Source organism: Cricetulus griseus (assembly GCF_003668045.3).
Source record: "Cricetulus griseus strain 17A/GY chromosome 1 unlocalized genomic scaffold, alternate assembly CriGri-PICRH-1.0 chr1_0, whole genome shotgun sequence".
Classification (NCBI taxonomy): Eukaryota; Metazoa; Chordata; class Mammalia; order Rodentia; family Cricetidae; genus Cricetulus; species Cricetulus griseus.
In genome coordinates this window covers 91,125,739-91,145,249 of record NW_023276806.1, presented here as the reverse complement: position 1 = coordinate 91,145,249, position 19,511 = coordinate 91,125,739, and the positions used below count along the sequence as shown (strand labels likewise).

General features: G+C 39.8%; 1 pseudogene; it reads left to right on the top strand.

Moving 5' to 3' along the window:
* Window positions 1-677: 677 nt before the first annotated feature.
* LOC100772854 lies at window positions 678-886 on the top strand (annotated as a pseudogene).
* The last annotated feature ends 18,625 nt before the right edge of the window (window positions 887-19,511 follow it).

Below are 19,511 nucleotides of genomic sequence, written 5' to 3'. Positions count from 1 at the left end.
AGTCAGTTTCAGTTATTAATTTATTTTCTACAAATTGTCATGGTGCTAATTCTTTCTAGCATTGAGGTGATTATTTTTTCTCACCCAGATAATCCAGCAAGCTCTTGAAGCACAATGTTGACTAGAAGAGGTGAGCTCCATCATCCTCATCTTCCTTATGATCTTAGAAAATGTTCGGAATGCTAGCTCTTCTTAGAATAAGGAGATTCTATTATATCCCAATTTGCTAGGGATTTTCATCTTGAAGGTGTTTTCCATATCTGAGAAGACTGCATAGCTCTTGCTCTTTAACAATTGGCATATTATATAAAATGATTTGGATGTTGCAATAAACTTATACGCCTGGAATAACTTGTTCTAGTTCGTGACAGGTAATTTATTCATATATTGCTAAATCCAGCTTGCTAGTATTTGTTTGGAATTTTTGAGCCTATATTCATAAAATCTCTTGGTGTACAATTTTCTTTTCTAATATTACCTTTTACTTTTTTTTGAAAAAATATGTACTACATTCTGATGACCACTTCCTCTTCCCCAACTCCTCCCGGATCTATTCTACCTTCCTACCAACCAAAACCAAAACCCTTTCCTGTTCTTTCTGATTAGAAAACAAAAAGGCATCTAAAAATAATAAGATAAAGACAAGCAAACAGTTTCTCTGCCAGATCTCTGCCATCATGGACATGAGTAGTGTGTAGCCCATTAAGCTGGCTAGGGTAACCAAAGTGCTGGACAGAACTGGTTCACAGGGACAGTGCACACAAGTGCATGTGGAGTTTATGAATGATGCTAGCCCTCTATCATCTGAATTGTCAAAGGCCCCATTTGAGAGGATGATGTGCTCACCCTATTGGAGTCAGAAAAAGAGGCTCGAAAATTGCACTGACCTTGCTGCTGGGTCCTATATATCCACTGGTTGGCCGATGATGACCTGAAACTATTAAATAAGGATCTGAATTGTTTAAAAACAAACAGACAAACAAACAAACCAGAGTAGGGCAAAACAAGCAATAAATAAACAGCAATGGAAGACAGAAAAAAAGTATAAGAAACACACATAGGCACAGCAACACTCTCATTTTCACACACAAAAATCCCATAAAAACACAAAACTCGAAACCATAACATACAGGCAGGAGATACATAAGGTCGAGAGGCAGAGGCAGGAGGATTTCTGTGAGTTCCAGACCAGCCTGGTCTATAAGAGCTAGTTTCAGGACAGCCTCCAAAGTCACAGAGAAACCCCACTCAAAAAACCAAAAATAAATATATAAATAAATAATGAATAAAATGCACAGACAAAGTACTATGAGGCAAAAGAAAAAAAACAAACAAATGAAAAAGACCCTCCAAAAACACCATTGAGTTTGATTTCTGTTGGCCATCTACTACTGGGCATCAAGCTTGTTCTTGAGAGTGGTTTGCACATTCAGTGAGACTCCATTTGCAAGTGATTATCAACAAGAGATATACTGCCTCTGGATTTGGGATGGGGATTTATGCCTATTACCCCTCTCAGTGCTGGGACCTTTTCTGGTTGAGACATGTAGAGGCCTTGTGCATGCTGTCACAGTCTTGTGTATTCATATGTGTATCAGTCATGTTGTGTCTAGAAGACATTGTGTTCTTCTAGGGTGTGTTCCAACCCCTCTGGCTTTTACAATATTTTCTATCTCTGGGCCTGAGGGGAGGTATTTGATGGTGACATCCCATTAAGACTGAGTATTCCAAGGTCTCTCATTCTCTTCACATTGTCCAGTTGTGTGCCTTTGTATTTGTTCTCATATACTGCAGGAGGAAACATCTCTGATGTTGGCTGAGCAAGACCCTGATCTATGAGTACAGCAGAATGTTACTCTAGTAGAAAAATAATACTTGGTTTTCTTTTCTTGTTTTGGCAATATGGTATATTAACCTCAAAAATAAATTAAGAATTTATTCTACACTCGAATTTTTGAAAAAATTGCAAAGAATGCTGTTTAGCTTCTAGAATTTACGAGGGAAACCATCTAGTACTGAGCTTTCTTTGTTTGGAGATTTGCAGTATTTAAGTTTCATCATCACTACCACCATGTCTGTGTTTTGTGCAGGCATGCATAGCAGAGGACAAATTTAAAGAGTAGGTTCTCTTCTTCTATTATGGGCTCCAGGGATGATCCCGGATTGTCAGGCTGGAATAATAAATGCCTCTGAGCCATCTGACCAGGCTCAAACTTTTAAGCCATTATTTTCTTTATCCATTAAACAGTCGCATTCACAGTATCTATTTCTTCCTTTCTCAGTTGTTCTTTCTAGGATTTTGTTTACATAATTTAAATTACCTAATTGTTTTTGTATGATTATTTATAATACTTCCTCAAAATATTTTCCTTTCTATGTGGCTAATAAGATATTTTTCAATTAATATTATTAAAGTTTTATCTGTTTCTTCTTCAAAATCACCTTTCTAAAATTGGACTTCTGAATTACTTTATGTTCTATTTTTTGTGTTCCCTTTATTACATTTGCTGTAGGTTCAGTGTTTCTTTTTCCAGTATCCTAATCTAAGAGTTTGTCTTATTCATATTCCTAGTATGTCATTGGTTGCATATAGATGGATAGAGTTCCCCTCATGCTGAGGTGAGGTTGGTGAGGTGGGGTGAGATAAGCTGGGGTCATAACTAAAAGGGAATTATTAAGTGTCTCTCTTTGTCACAGTTTCTTTCTGTTCTAAACAAGCTTTAGTGTATTTTCTTGAATTTATATTTAATTTTTGGCCATATTCCCTTAAGAGAATTCTTTAAGAGAATTGATTTTAATAATTTGTGGCTAAAAGCCTATTCAGCAACATTGGTCTTCATGCCAATATTCATAATGTGATTCTAATTAAGAAGTTTAAACATTGCTGCATCTATATATTAGTTATTATGTTATGTTTTTAAAAATCATTTGATACAGCCCAGGCTGGCCTTGAACTTATGATCTTCCTGCCTTACCTTCATAGTGCTGGAGTTGTAAGCATGAACAACCATGCTTTGCTTTGTCACATTTATTAGCACTAATAACTAACCACAATTTATGAAAACTATTTTATTTTTTAAATTTTTAGTTGATCAATAATAATTGTACCAATTTATAAGTTTCATTATGAAGTTTCAAAACACATGTTCAATGATGTGATGATCAGGGTAACTAGAAAACCACTATATCAAACATGTATCATTTTTCTGTATTGGGAACATTCAAAATTCTCTTTGTTAGCTACTTTGAAATGTTCAATTAATAATTGAATTATTTAATTCAACTTAATTGTTGTCAAGCATACTTGGGGTACTAGAAATTATCCATTGTATTTACACCTCTGTACTTTTAAAACAAGATGCTTTCATCTTGCTGAAGATGAAGGCAACTCTTCTTCATAGTATAGCAATGCCAGAGAAGCAACAAGAGTTTCAGTTCTGGAATCTGTTCCCGAGTGACCTTTGACTTATAGAAAATAGCTGAGTCTCATCCTTTACATATTAACTAATAAGTCTAGGAAGGAGTTCCATTTCTCCTTTTCACACAACTAGGAAATTTAGTCAACTCCTGAATTGGTTCTGACTAAGAGAGCAAGATGCTGTGTTACACTCTCTTAAGTTACAAAATCACATTTTGAATCAGGACCACAATTGATAAGTAGATAGAGAAATTGACAACTTTATTCTTTTCTGAAAAAAAATATTTCAATTATTTTTGTTTTATGTGTACAGGTGTTTTATCTGCAGTATGGCTATATACCATGTGTGTGCAGTGCCCTTAGGGGCTACAAGAGGTTTCAGACCCCTTGGGGTTAGAGTTACAGTTTGTGAGCTACTATGTGGGTCTGGAAATTAAATCTGGGTCTTATGGGAGAACAAATAGTGCTCTTCATTGCTGAGCCATTCATTTCATCAGCCCCTTTGTTCATTTTTAAAACTTGTTTGTAACTTAGGAGTTGTTTCAAGAGCTAGAAAGTCATTAAAAGGTGTGTGGGGGAGGGGGTGTGTACACGCATGTGCATGCATGTAAATGAACCTATTTCAAAATAGGCAGTCAAATAATTAGTTTAGATAATGAACAATGACTTAAAGACAGCTAAATGCTCATGCCTGACTCACTAAGACAATGTCTTATTGTGATATTTAGTGTTCTACCAAAAAACTGAAAGCTACCACTGAATTTGTAGTATGTGTCTCAATGTTCTTATCCTGAATATAGCTGATCTTGGCTAATTTTTCAATATGTTTTCCTTACTAAATTTCTGTGTTGCTGATTGTGAGTTTTGTTTTCATTTCCATAACTTACAAAATTCCCAAACAAGTTCCTTTGAAGGGTGAATTATCTAATAGAATATTTAATTTTCTCCATTTTAGTTATTTTCTGAAAAGAAACCCAAGATCTAATTATGAAAATGCTTTACTTGAATTAGAAAATGGAGAATTTTTTTTTCTCAAATATTTTTAGATAACTGATTGGTGTGCTCTTTCCCTGGGGAAGACTATTTCAATCTCAGCATTCTTTAGTTGCTTGTGATTCCCTTGTAGGGTTGAGGCCTCATAAACTTTACCTGTCCACTTTAGCAGTCTAATGTTACCAACCTTACTAGGCTCATGTTTAGACAGTCATGTTAGATATACTTTAGAGTATAGCTTCTGACATTACCAAATGGCCAACCCTGAAAACATGTTTATGAATAACATTATACCAATGGGCAGCTTATATTTAGGAATGTATATGTATATACAAATATGAATATAACAACAATTATTGATAAAAGAGGCCAAGAATTTGAAAGAGAAAAAGGAGGGGTATACAGGATAGTTTGAAGAAAAGCAAAGCAAAGGGGAAATAATGAAAGTATATAACAATCTCAAAAAATAAGCAATAAAAATAAATTTAAAATAATTTAGATAAATTGACTAACAATACACCCCACAAATTATTTTCTATATATGGCAATCCTTTTAAAATGCATCATGCTATTTTAATTAATTAACTTAATTATTGTTCTCTGTTCTATTTCAGCATCATAAAAAGATCACTCAATAGGACTGATTTTTGCTGGAGTTTTAAACTGTAAGTTCTTGAAATTCTATTTTCTGAGAATACCACACTGTTCAGAGACAGACAGAGAGAGAGAGAGAGAGAGAGAGAGAGAGAGAGAGAGAGAGAGAGAGAGAGAGAGAAATTTTGCCCTGTAGTTGCTGGTAGTTGTAAACTCAACCATTGTCTGCCTTCCTCAGCATTTAGGTTCAACCCTGCTCTGCCCATTATAATTACCCTCAAATTTTACTTACTCAATATTGAAGAAAACAAAAATACATTATTTCAATGACCCAGCTTTATTTTCTTCTCAACATTTTCACTTTACAGTTTGTCTCAGGGATCAGTACAGATATCTTTTTTTTTCTTTGTGACAGGACAGTAGAAACTTGTAAGAGATAACTATCAGGCATGGATTCTTCCCTCCTCTCTTGAATTCTCATTCACTTCTCACTTCTGTAACAATCTCCACCATGTACCCACCAACAAGCTTAAGATGCTATTCCATACACAATATAAATTATGACTATCCAGAAGAAAACTCTACTCCAAAGTACAATCTTGGTTTTCATGGAACTTAGGACGCTGATTTTGAAACTTAGATAACAATGGTTCCAGAATATTCTGGACTTTTCCAGAGAAAACAACTGCTGTAGAAAATGATGAAATATTATACTGCAACTATTAAGCCATGTGAAGATCACCACAGAAACAGATAAAACAACCTCCTGGAATATACAGTCTTGAAATTCAGAGATCACCAGAGATCACTTATGCACTAGACTCCAATTGCTTTCTTGCCATAGTTGGTGTCACTTCCATGTTTTAGGGGATTATGGGTCTCTCTCCCCCTCAAAGCAGCCATATTTTTCAAAAGATACAGTCTGGCTGAGTCTTTTCTTTTGGTTCTCTGACTGGAGTGAGGAGTTTAAACATATTTGAGAATAAGATAGAGCTCATGTTACTGGGATCTCAGTGGGCCAAGACATTCAGTTTGTAGTCATTGCCCAAGGGCTAGCATTTCTACTGGGATAGAGAATGATAGCTGAGAACATAACATTTATTTCATGACTGTCAGAAAAGGAGTCATTATGAAATGAATTGGTTAATTTAATCAGATATTAGGCCAGTTATAGCTGCTTTGCCAGATGTGGTAGCTGGCATACTGCCTCTGGCTATTATTGTATAATGTTCAATTCTTGAGTCAGAGAACTCACAGGAAAAGTTGACTTTATTTAAAAAGGTAGTGTATAGTCAGTATTTTGTTTCAGAGTGATGATGGTGGTTTTGTGTGTGTGTGTGTGTGCATTCGTGCATGCGTGCGTGCGTGCGTGCGTGCTGCGTGCCTGTGTGTTTGTGTGTGTGTGTGTGTGTGTGTGTGTGTGTGTGTGTGTGTGTGTGTGTGTGCGCGCACACACACACACGTGCACTAATTCTTTCCTTTATCATAATATTGTTTATAGAACTCTTGATTGATTCCCTCTGAAAGATCATACTGGCTCACAATTAATGTGACCATGCTAGCTGGATTGGTGCTCAGTAGAAGCCATTACCTAGTCATGTAAGTAGATGTCAGATCCAGTCATATAAGCATATAAGTAGATATCAGACTCTGGCACTCTCTCTCTCTCTCTCTCTCTCTCTCTCTCTCTCTCTCTCTCTCTCTTTCTTTCCTGTATCCAGTGACCTGGGACATACTTAAAGATCACCATCTTGTGATCTGCACTTAAAAGAAAGAAAAAAGTGCATAAATTTTAGTTGTGTATATTTGATCCTTTTAGGTCATATATGCCATACTTGGAAATATATCATAAACCATATACCAGATCATATGATAGAGGCTAGTTTTAATTATGAACCCATTTTATGTGACTTTGTAGCAGATCCAGGATAGGATGAAGACTATGTGACCACTTATAGCCATGTAATCCTGTAGACCTGAAAGTACAAGAATAACAGGCACATGGCATCTTCCTGAAGACCTCCACAGGACAGAACAGTACAGGGGAACCCGAAGATTGTAAAACAATCTCACTTGAAGACAATCATAGTGGAGGAGAGGGGTGTTGGTGAAGATTGAAAGTTTGATTAAAATGTAAATCTAAAGCTTGAGTCATTCATCCTAAACTGAGCATTGTCAAATTTACTAAAACAAAGGTAGCACATGAAATCCATTGGGCCAGTGAGGTGGCTGACTGTGTAAAGTCACATGCTGTTAAGCTTGCTAACTTGAGTTTTATCAATAGGAGCCATGTAGTCAACATAGAGAACCACAAATTGTGTTCCCTGACCCTCCTACACACACACACACACACACACACACACACACACACACACACACACACACCCCACATTCACATGATAAAATCAAAATGTAACAAAAGTCAAAAAATTCAATATCCATTCATATATGCTAGAAATAGTACAGCTGCTATTTCCAAAGCAGGAACAGAAGCTACAAGTGCATCCCATTAGTAGGTAGCCTTGATGAGGAGTGACAATTAAAGAACACCAATGAAAAATCTTTTCAGTGTTTGGAGGTACATATAGTATGAAATATGCTTGTTCACTTCAGGTAGCTAAGACATAACTGGATACATAAAAATGCATTGATATTGATTATTGTTGAATTGGTTAGCAGCTCAGAAAAAAACAAAGCTGAAAGACAGGATGAGGATTTCTTCCAAGAGATGAGTGGATGTAGCTCAGAACTGAATACCTAAGTATCTTATTTCAAATTTGTGACTGTACTTCCCACTAGGTGTTGTGCTGGTCCTGTTCTTTGTGTCTGATCTGTTTGTATCATTTTTGTAAACAGCAGGGAACTGATAGACAACACACTTTGTCTTCTCCTGTAGAAATTTAATTAACCTCTCTCATTAGAGAAAAAATAGTTGTGATACCTGTTATGATTTAATGGTGGAAGGTACCTTGGTTGGTTGTAGCCAAGAGGCACCACAAAGTCAGATCACACAACAGAGGTCACATGAGACCTTTACTGGGGAGAAGGAGGGGTGCAGAGGTGGTTTCTGGGTGAGCATAGAAGGAAAAGTGTTGTGGAATATTCCTTTCCACTGTGTGAAGCTGTGTCACTGTGATTAGTACAATAAAGAGCAGAATGGCCATTAGCTGGGCAGGAAGAGGTTAGGTAGGACTTCTGGAGACAGAGAGGACATGGAAAGGAAGAAAGCTGAGGGAGTCGCCAGCCAGATGGAGAGGAAACAGGATAAAATAATGTAGCCACATAAAATAATGTAGATTAAATGATATGGGTTAATATAAGTTACAAGAACTAGTTAGGAATAAGCCTAAGCTAAGCCTGAGCTTTCATAATTAATAAGTCTCCATGTCTTTTGTTTGTTTGTTTGTTTTTGTGAGCTGGCAGACCAACGACTAACCCGTCCAGAGTGAGGAGAGAAGGTGCTTGCTTTTTATAAGGGGACACAGTGCATGCTAATATGGAAAGTCTGGGGACTGAGTGGCATCAGTAGTCATAGTCACATATTGGCTGCTGCTGGCATGTCCTGCTGTTGCTCTGTCCCTGAGGAAAGGCTGGTCTAAATGCCTGGATGCTAACATTTCTCCCTTTCATTTATTATAAAAGACAAGGAAATAGGAAAAGGACTGGTGAAGCAGGGATGGGGATGGCATTGCTCTTTTAGATTCCTGTTGTCTAAGGGCATAGACATCTTTTGGGATGCTGTTAGCCTCACCGTCAGAGCACTTTTGATAGTTTTGTACCTCTAGCTAGCAGTTGATAGTTTGATTAGATATTTTTGGATTTGTTTTTGGAAGATGCATTTTTGAATTTGGCACTGGAAGACTTTGTAGAGAAGAAATTGATGAAGCAGGGTGTGATTAGTAGCAACAAGAGAATGAGGAGAGGGGTCAGGAAAGGAAGTATGCACTTCCTTATGGGGTTTTCAGTCATCAGTCAGGCACAGCTGCTGGGGTGAAGCCTCATTATTCTGGAACCTGGGACAAGATGTCGATCTTGTTGTCCTCAAAAACTTAAGGGAGCAGGGTCCAGTTGGGGTTGATGTGTGCAAAGGAAAATTATCTTTAGGTGGGGGAGTAAAGGGACTAAAGGGGGATAGACAAATCCATTGAGGGAGGTCCTCAATATTATTGGCTGTAGAGTTATAAGAATTACTTTAAAGAGGCCCTATCATTTAGGGGGAAAGGCTGAGTAATGTTGGCTCAGAGGAGAGAGAAGGACATGATCCCTGATGTTCACTGTGGATGGAAGTAAAGACTTATTGTAACAAAATGTTGTCAGTGAGTGGGATGACCCTACACCCTGAGGTTCCCAGAAGTGAAGACCCTGCTGCCTCAGCCCACCCTGTCCAGCCTCTGCTCGGCATCAGAGCAGCTTCCATGTGCTTGAACTGTCCTGAGCACTTGGGGGTTGGACTCGGCACTCCAAAGATGGCCTGCAGCCCTTGAGAGTTCTAGGGGTTATAATTCTTTGCTCTCAGCTCTCACTGCCACGAGCCACCAAGAGACACCAGCCAACAGAGGCGGCAGAACCCAGGCAGCTAGCGGTAGTGTTACAAATTTCAATGTAAACTTCACAAAAGCTTAAAAAGGGATTTTAGCAGCAAAAGAACAGAGACAAGCACAAATTCTTGGTAGCAGCATTTTCTCAGGTGGGCCCTGTTTTGCTAGAGACAAACAGAGACTCGAGCAGTTCCCTTAAAGGAGGCTTCCTGACTCAGCATAAGCGGAAAAAACCACAGGGTTCTTTTTAAGAGGCCCAGCTAGCTCAGTCTATAGAGCATGAGACTCTTAATCTCAGGGTCATGGTGACAGCATAGACCAAGGCAATGAGCACAGCTCTCAGTGCTGATGATAAATCTCTGCCATTTTGAAAAGACAGTGGCTAAGAAAGCTGCCGCTTTAATTTTGGTGGTATTGTTTAACAGTTAAAAGACTGCGTGGCCAGAAAAAGGTAAAGATTTATGTAAAGACAGATTCAGATGAAGAAAAACCTCTAAAGGTTTACAGTGTGTTTAAAAATATATGTAGGCTTGTGAACGAAAAAGAAACAGGAGGAAATAGAGTAGCTGAGTGTGGTAGCACACAACTTTAATCCCAGCACTTGGGAGGCAGAGGCAAGCAGATCTTCATGACTTCAAGGCCAGCCTGGTGTACAGAGTGAATTCAAGGGCAGCCAAAGTTATACAGAGAAAACCCTGTCACATAAAAGGAAAAAAAAGTAAAAAGGAATAGAATAATAAAAAGCCATGTAAAAATGGAAAATACTCACAGAGTCTGGATACTATATGTTTTATTGTTGTCTTTAAATTGTTTAATTGCTGAGGAAAGAGTTATAGCTGCTAAAATACATTTGATTATAAGTGCTGATGAATTAATCCAGCTTATACATTTTAAAAATGCGTTGACTTCAAAATTTAAGTCTAAGGACAAGCTACTTGGGAAAAAGGCTTTTGCTTGTGTTTCCACAGAAAATGGAAAGCTATGGATTCCTTCCAGACTAATATGGTCTGATTAAGCAATAACCCCTGAATCAGTGGCCCAACTGATCCTACATCCAAAACAGCTGAGATGATGCAGTCATAGACCACTATAGCCAGGGTTTCGGTGTTATCATAATCCCCATGGTATGGACAACGCCCCCAACCAGCAGGAAGCAGTTTGGAATGAACGATGCCCAAATTTCCAAATATTGTTTATAAATGTTTGTTTTCATTTGAATGGGGTTGGTTATAAATGGTAATGATCACAGTCAATCTCTTTTTAAAAGGAAAAAAGGAGAATAGGATATGGAGATGAATAGTTTACATTGGTATGGATTTTCATCTATTGATACAAATATAAGGTCAATTTTGTGGTATGCATAATTAAATACAAATTATATAGTCACCTATAATAGTCAGAACTTATAATTAGGTTAGTTAGGCTTTCTAGATATACAGAGATGTATTTGAGATGGATAGATATTCTTCAAACCTTTCAAAGACCTACAGAATAAATGACATTTAAATGGTTTAGGGTTTTTTTTGGCAGTGAGACACAACTGCTCCTGGCACACCAATTACGTCAGAAAGGAGGATGGGCATTGAAGAAACTCCGTATAGAGTTTGCCTTCAATATGGCAAGTTTGGCAATTTGAGCAAGAAACTGCTCTTGTCTGTTCTGTTTGTTTACTATATAAGCTGGACATGCAGGACCCACAGGAAAGTGACTACTAAACTTACAAAACAAGGTTAACAGTCATGAAGGGTTCCTGCTGCAATGGAGAAGCATGCCAGACACACTGTGGCCTGCGGGCTGAAGATGGATGCCCCAACATTACAAAGAAACTTTGGGTGACTATCCAGGTATCGAGATGTCTCTGTCAATTCTAGAGTTTATATATTATCCTTCTATGGTCTTTGATGGAATTGAAGACATAGTTATGGTTATAGTTTTTTTAGTTGTTATAAAAGATAAGTAGTTACCCTTCTTTTTATTTAGACAGAAAAGAGGAGATGATGGGGAATGTACTTCTGTGTATATGTTTATCTTATTGGTTGTTGAATAAAGAAATGTTTGGCCAATGAGGCAGCAAGTTAGGTGGGACTAGGAGTCGAGGAGGATTCTGGGAAATGTAGTAAAAAGGAGTCTTTTGATACAGGCAGGAAGTGACATAGCAGGCAGACTCTTACAAGCAGGGACAAAGGAAGTGGTCCCTTTTCTCTTGCTCTTCCTCTTCCTCCTGTTCTCTTCTCCACGGAGCCACCATGTGATCCCAGGAAGAGGATGCCAGTGGAAGGTGTTTTCCATAAGTCTTATAAAATACATAGATTCATGATAATTAAGACTGGGCTAGCATATAAGAAATCCTAGTCAATTGGCCAGCAGTATTTGTAAACTAATATAAATCTCTGTGTGTTACTTGGGACCTTATCATGGCAGCAGATGGAACTCAGGAGGCCTGGCAGAAAGCACCCACATGGCGGCAGGACTCAGGCAAATGGAGTAAAGACTTAACAGACAGAATAAGGGAGTGAGTAGGTGACCAGGGAGAGGTGAGGGTTTGGCTGAAAGACTGGGGATCAGGATCATTTGTCGGCATATGAGCACAAACAGCAAGATGGAAAGAGGTCACATGGGGAGAACCCATAGGCTGAGAAAGGTCAGTGGCTGGAGCTTTACCCAGGTCAAGTTCTCCTGACAGTTTGTCAAGGTTTGTGTTTTGTTCTTTGTGGGTTTTTTTTTTTTGAGTGGTTAGTTCATTCTATCTTTCATGATGAGTGGGTATGGTATGGGATATGGAAATGCCAAGGGATGTTGAGAACTTTAGAAAGTGTTTAGGAAATCTGAGAGGTGAATTTAGGAGCATTGTCTGACTGGAGACAGACAGGGATTCCAAAGGGGGAAATAATCTTAAGGATGTAAAAGACTATCTGAGCCTTTTTATTTGTTGTGGGGAACTCCTCCACCTACACTGAGAATGTGTCAACCAAGAACAGGTGATACCTAACTTGTTTGATTGTGGACATGTGGGTAAAGTCAAGTTACCAGTCAGTTCTAGGGAAAGAGCCTCTAGCTTGGTGGGTAGGAAAAGTGGGGAGGGTGTAGTATCTGGAGGTGGAGTCTGACATTTGACAGATTTTACAGGAGGCAGAGAAATGTAAATCCTTGGGGGTGGGCTGCAGGCAAGCCTTGACAAAGACAAGGCTTGGCTATCGGGATGAAAGCTCTGGTGTAGACAGGACAGAATTTGTTGAGAGTCATGCAGTGACAGTGGGTATGTGGGCTGTAATGCAAGGATGTCCTGTGGTGTGTGATGGGTCTGGGGCTCTGTGGGCTACAGCTCTAACCACCTTGTCAGCTCCTTATTTCCTTTAGAGATGATGGAATTGTCAGTCTAGTGGGAACAGCAGTAGACAATTCTCATAGTTATGGGGAGAGACAAGGCTTTAAGCATGGTCTGGAAGTTCTGGCATCCCAGGGGCCATGGAGGACCAGAATAAGTGGGTACAAGCTGTCCAATTAGTAGTTACACATTGAGCAGGGGTCAAGGGCTAAAAGCAGAAGCTGGTACTGGGCTGAATGAAGCGAGGGGGAGAGGACCACACTCAAAAGATTAACCTTCACTCATGGGAAGTGGCAGAAGTGGGTGTCAGTGAAGAGGGTCAACCATAGCCTGAAAGACTGTGGCAAAGGTTCCTCTACTTACAAGAATACCAGAGGAGTGCTGGATGCTCAGCGATCACTCCTATATATCCAGGGAAGTTTTTACACTGATCAGCATAAGGGGGACTTACCAATTGTCACTGTTACTGGATGGAGTGCCTGGCAATAGGTTAGCCAGAAAGTGAGCTTGTAGTAGGTGGATTGCTACAGGGTCCTGGTGCATCTCAGATTGCTAACAGGCCACCAGGAGAGCCTGTCAGAGCTATGACACCAATGTAATGATTTAACTGTGGAAACTACCTTGGTGGGTACTTTGATTACATTATGTCTCTACAGCACATGCTGGCTGGGTTACTCTTTGAAGCCAGAAGGGGGGAGCTAGGACTGTAAATCTAGACTCTTGTGCACTAGAATGTGAATGCCAGACCTGGCTCCCATAGATGAGCAGCCAGTGCTTATTTTTTGTTTGTTTGTTTTGTTTTTGGCTTTTTGAGACAGGGTTTCTCAGTATTGCTTTGGAGCCTGGGATTAAAGGTGTTTGCCACCAACACCAAGCCGGCAGCCAGTGCTTTTAACTGCTGAACTATGCTCCCAATATGTACAAAGAAAAGATAATTTAAGAAGTGTGTGTGTGTGTGTGTGTGTGTGTGTGTGTGTGTGTTCACCCTCATGTGTACACACACACACACACACACACACACACACACACACACACACACACGTGTGGCTTGTGCAATAATGTATGCAGGTGCCTGAAGAATCCAGAAGACAGTGTTTGAACCTGGAATTACAGCTGAAGATAGTTTTGAGATGTGCAACATGGATTCTAGGAGCAAAACTTGGTTCCTCTGAAAGTGCAGTATGGTTTCTTAACTTCTAACATGTCTCTCTGCCTCTTGAATTCTTTTGTCTCTTCCTCCCTTTCCTTCCTTCCTTCCTTCCTTCCTTCCTTCCTTCCTTCCTTCCTTCGTTCTTTCTTTCTTTCCCCCTCCCTCCCTCTCTCCCCTCTCTCTCCAAAATCTTGCTAAGCTCCAGTGGGCCTGGAACTCATGATAATGTCTCAGCCTTCCAAGCAGTGGGATTATTACCACACCCAGCCATATATAAGGGATATGTTTTGCTGACTAGACTTACCCTCAATACTCCCCAAGTCTAGTTCTTTTCAGAGACTCAGTCTATTATTATTTTAATAGCCAGGCAACAGGAAATTGATTGGCTATCATACTGAATGAGGCTTGAGGAAAAGACCTCAAAGCCCACCCCCACAGTGACACACTTCCTCCAACAAGGTCAAATCTACTCCAACAAGGTCACACTGCCTAGTAGTTCCACTCTTTGGGGGTCATTTTCTTTCAAACCACCACAGGTATATAATCTCTCCCAGGCCCACTTTAACAAGGACCACCTTATTAATTCCCTCCAAAGAAATAATGTATAATTCCAATTCTTAAAATGAATGAATTCAGTCTTCCATAAAGAGTTAAGCCAACTGAGATACAGTTTATGCTACCAAAAGTGATCTTGGATTCATCTGGTATATGTATCGTCTCTTCCTCCACCGCCATTCTGTAGTTTTTTGACAAGCACTTTGGATGTATGCATTGTGTAAAGACTGGAATAAGTTTGCTGTCCACCCCAATTTGCCTGAGACTGTGATGAGCTGTCTTCAGGAAACAAGACCATTTTAAGCTTGCTTTTCCTCAGGCAGAAGATGGTCCTGGAGTGGAAGATTTCCAATGTTATCACTGTCTGCCTTTGGGAAGAGTGGCCTGAGGTACCATCTCCCTTAGCATGACTCAAATTGTCAACCCCAAAGTGTCTAACCCTTAACTTGCTATGATGGTTATTATGAGAGCCAATTGGTAGGTTGAGACATGCCTAGGACATTACCAAATTGCCACTTGGATAAACTGGGAGGTTGTTTCTGTCCATGATGCTGTCAAAGTAATAAGAACAGTTGCTAATACACTCTGGTTGCTCTTGTGGGGGCACAGCTATTGCCTCACAAATGTAATCCAACCCTCTGTCCTCCAGGCATAGGCTTTCCTTTCCCCAATGTTGGAATGCCCTTGTTTGAAAATGGGTCCCTTGTTCTGACCCATTGTTGTATGAAGTATCATGTTAAACTCAAGTGGCAAGGCTGGAAAGGTGGCTCAGCTCTTAAGAGCATTGGCTGCTTCTCCAGAGAACTCAGATTTGATTGGCAACACCCATGTGATGACTCACAAAGGTCTGTAACTCCAATTTCAGAAAATATGACATCCTCTCTCTGGTCTCTGAGGGCCCTGCACACACCTGGTACACAGGCATATATTCAGACAAAATGCGCATACACATAAAATACAAAATAAACCTATTGAAAACCACCTCAGGTGGTCTGAATTCTTTGAAAAGTTTTGCTGGAGGAGCTATTGTTGGGCAGAAGACTTCTAAAGTGTATATGAAATGCTTCCAGCAGGAAGTGATCACTTCCCTTAGGGGCTCAATTGGTCTCCATTGATTTATTGGAAGTGTCAACACCACTGCAGGTGTTCTTGAAGTGTGTCTCTCCACAGAGGCTCAGCATTAGTCTCTGTGGCTGGCTGGTGACCTAATAGTTAATAAGAGCAGCAAGATCACCTCTCCATGCTGTTGAGCTCATAGGTGATTCCTATCCTGCCAAATGAAGCTGATCCTAGGCCTGAGTGTAAAGCTCCAGTTGACCAATAGAGAGCCAAGTCATGCTGGCCCTGTGGCTGCTAAGAACATCAGCACCTCTGTCCTGCAGAGAATGATAATTGAGAGACACTAATACTTGCATGCTTTCTTCAGTCAATAAGATAATAATCTAGATTTAGTTAAGGAGAGATTTCAGGCAAGAAAAGATCCCAGTGCACTTAGGAGAATGTTCTGATCCACAGCATCAGCCAGAAAACCCACAAGAATCTTGAATATCACAACAGAAAATGCTTTCTTTCATGGAGAAGTTAAAATAGGGAAGGAAAAAAATCTTGTCTGCAAGGGACAGAATGGGAAGTGGCATCCCAGAAAGTTGACCAGTGAATGTTTTCCTCTGAGGTCAGCCTGTTCTTAGAGGGATAGTTCAGAAAGTCACCCTTGTGTTAATGCTAAGTTTATTTTCAGGGACCAGTAATAACTATTTTAGAGACATGTGGGAGATGGGGAAGTTGGTTAAATTTTGGTGAAGTTACCCAGTGACAATAAATAGTTCCTTTAATAATTTATGAGAAGACATGGAATGTGGAGATTCTGTATGCATTGTTGCGTTTGCAAGGAGTTTCCTGGGACCTAGCCTCTCACCCCTGGGACATGGATGGTTCTTCACAGCGAGTTGCTTACTGGAGTACTGGTGGGAATTTGCTAGATACCTTAGGATCAAGTGAAGTTCAGCATCCTTCCCCTCCCCCCCTTTTTTTTTGTTTGTTTGTTAAAAGTACTGCTGTGGTCCAAGGTAAGCAGAAACACCTGAGTGAAGCCAAACTTCTAAGGCTGAATCTCCCGAGGATTCTAGCAATAATTCTTGTAAAATCCTTGAAGCCATGTAGAGAGGACACGCTGAAGGTCAGTTGCTGGTTAGGCAGCTCGAGGCCTAACATGAGGGAGAAAAACTGTTATTATAAAAGTTTCTTCTGAAACAGACCCAGAAAGCTGAACCAGGCATATATGGTCCACCAGAACCCTAGAGGTCAATGGCTACACACTTGTCCTGTATGCAGCTCTGTGAGTTACTATAGACTATGAGGTCTGTGTTCTTGGCAATGATGGTCTCAATGCCATTACCATTCAAGGAGGTGTGTGGTAAGACACAGACAATGTCTTGTCTTGGGAGAAGTTTGGCCCAGCTCACACCATTTTTTCAGACCTAGATAGGAACCCAGAGTACCACTGAGGATCTTGGTAGTTGGATTTTAGTTCTGATGTAACAGTAAGAGTGGTGGGCGAAAAATAGAAATGTGATTTTGGAGATTTATGGGAAATATTGAAGGAAAGCCAAAGAATTGAAACTTTGTGAAGAGATAACAATTCAAAGGAACTCAAGTTCATAAAAGAAATACAACCACAGCTTAAATCATATATTGACACTCACACTCTGATAGTGGGAGTGCATCTTTATACAACAGTATAAAATATCTTGGGGTTACTCTAACCAAGCAAGGGAAAGACTTGTATGATGGGAGAAGTGCTTCTGTATATGTGTTTGTCTTACTGGATGACAAATAAAGTACTGTTTGGCCAATGAGGCAGAAAGTTAGGCAGGACTAGGAGTCAAGGAGGATTCTGGGAAATTTAGTAGAGAAGTGGTGATCCAGGCAGGAAGTGACATAGCTGGGAGACTCATTTAAGGAAGGACAACCAGGAAGTGCCCCCTTTTCCTCTCCCCTCTTCCTCCAGCTGAGCGATGTGATCCACCCGCAAGGTAGGATGCCAATGGAAGGTGTCCAATAAGATAAGTCTTATAAAATATATAGATTTATGATAATTAAGACTGAGCTAGCAGATGAGAAATCCTAGTCATTGGCCAAGCAGCATTTTTACATAATACAAATCTCTGTGCACTAATTTAGGTCCTAACTCGGCAGGCAGAACTCAGGCAGGTGGGGGAGACTGCCCACGTGGTGGTAGGGCTTGGGTGGCTTTTGGCGGAAAGATGTATCATAACACTTGCATGATAAAAACATTAAGACCCTGAAAAAAGAAATCGAAGATATCAGAACATGGAAATATCTCTCATGCTTATAGAGTCATAACCTAGAAACAAAAGAGATACAATGATCAGTGGAATCAAATTGAAGACCCAACCATAAATTTACATAACTACAGACGTTTGAGTTTTGATAAAGAAGCCAGAAATACACACAGGAAAAAGAGCATATTCAACAAACGATTCTGGTCAACTAGACAGCCGAAGATAGAAGAGGACAAATAGAACTGTATTTATCACCCTGCACAAAACTCAAGTCCAAGTGGATCAAAGACATCAGCATAGAACCAGATACACTGAAACCTGATAGGAGGGAGGTGGGAAATAACCTTGAACACATTGGCACAGCAGAAAACTTCTTGAACAGAACACCAATAGCACAAGCACAAAGTCAACCAATAATTAATGGGACCTTATGAAACTGGGGAGATTCTGCATGGCAAAGAACACTATCATTTGAACAAACTGGCAGCCTACAGAATGGAAAAAGGGTTTTACTAAATACTCATCTGATAGAAGGCTAATATCCAAAATATAAAAAGAACTAAAAAAAGTAGATATCAAGAAATCAGCCAGACGTTGGTGGCACACGCCCTTAATCCCAGAACTCGGGAGGCAGAGGCAGGCAGATCTCTGCGAGTTTGAGGCCAGCCTAGTCTCCAGATTGAGTGCCAGGATAGGCTCCAAAGCTACACAGAGAAACCCTGTCTCAAAAAAAAAAAAACAAAAAAAGAGAAATAAATCAAATAATCCAATTAAAAACGGTGTGTAGATCTAAACAGAGAATTCTCAAAAGAGGGAAATCCAATGGCTGAGAAAAACTTAAAGAAATGTTCAATACGTTTAGCTATCTGAAAAATATAAATTGAAACTACTTAGAGATTTCATCTTAATACCTGTCAGAATGGCTAAGATCAATAAAACAAAGACAGTTCATGTTGGCAAAGATGTGGAGTAAGAAGATACTGTGTCATTGCGATGGGAGTGCAAACAGCACTATGGAAATCACTGTGGCAGTTCCTTGGGAATATGGGAACTGATCTACCTCAAGGTACAGCTGTACTACTCTCTGTCCCCACATTGAGAGCCATCTGTCTGGACCCACCAGCTAATCTGAGTTCATACTTGAGAAGGGGAGTGTGAACTGAGGAAAGAAGCAAATAAGAAACAAGACATAGAGTTTGGAGGGCATTCAGTAAATACTAAATCCTGTAACATGAATAATAAAAACCTAGAGATAGATATTGGGGTTCAAGCTGAAGATCAGAATAATCAAAGCAGCCAAACCAGTAGCTCTTACCTCTCCACCCTGCTGAAAAGGCAACCTTGTCTCCACAAATCCTCAAAGGCAATGCTCTCCACAAATCCTCAGAGGCAAATTTTCTCCCTATCTGGAAACTAAATCTTGGCTTCTTCCATTTTACTTCTCTATTGCTTTGGATTAAAGGCATAATCTCTGTTTTTCTTTTAGAATAATTCACTCTTGTATAGCCCTGGGTGGCCTTGAACTCACAGAGATCCATCTGCTTGTCTCCTGAGTAATGGAATTAAAGGTGTGTGCCACTACTGCCTGGCCTCTGTGGCTGCTGGGATTAAAGGTGTGTGTCACAACTGCCTGGCT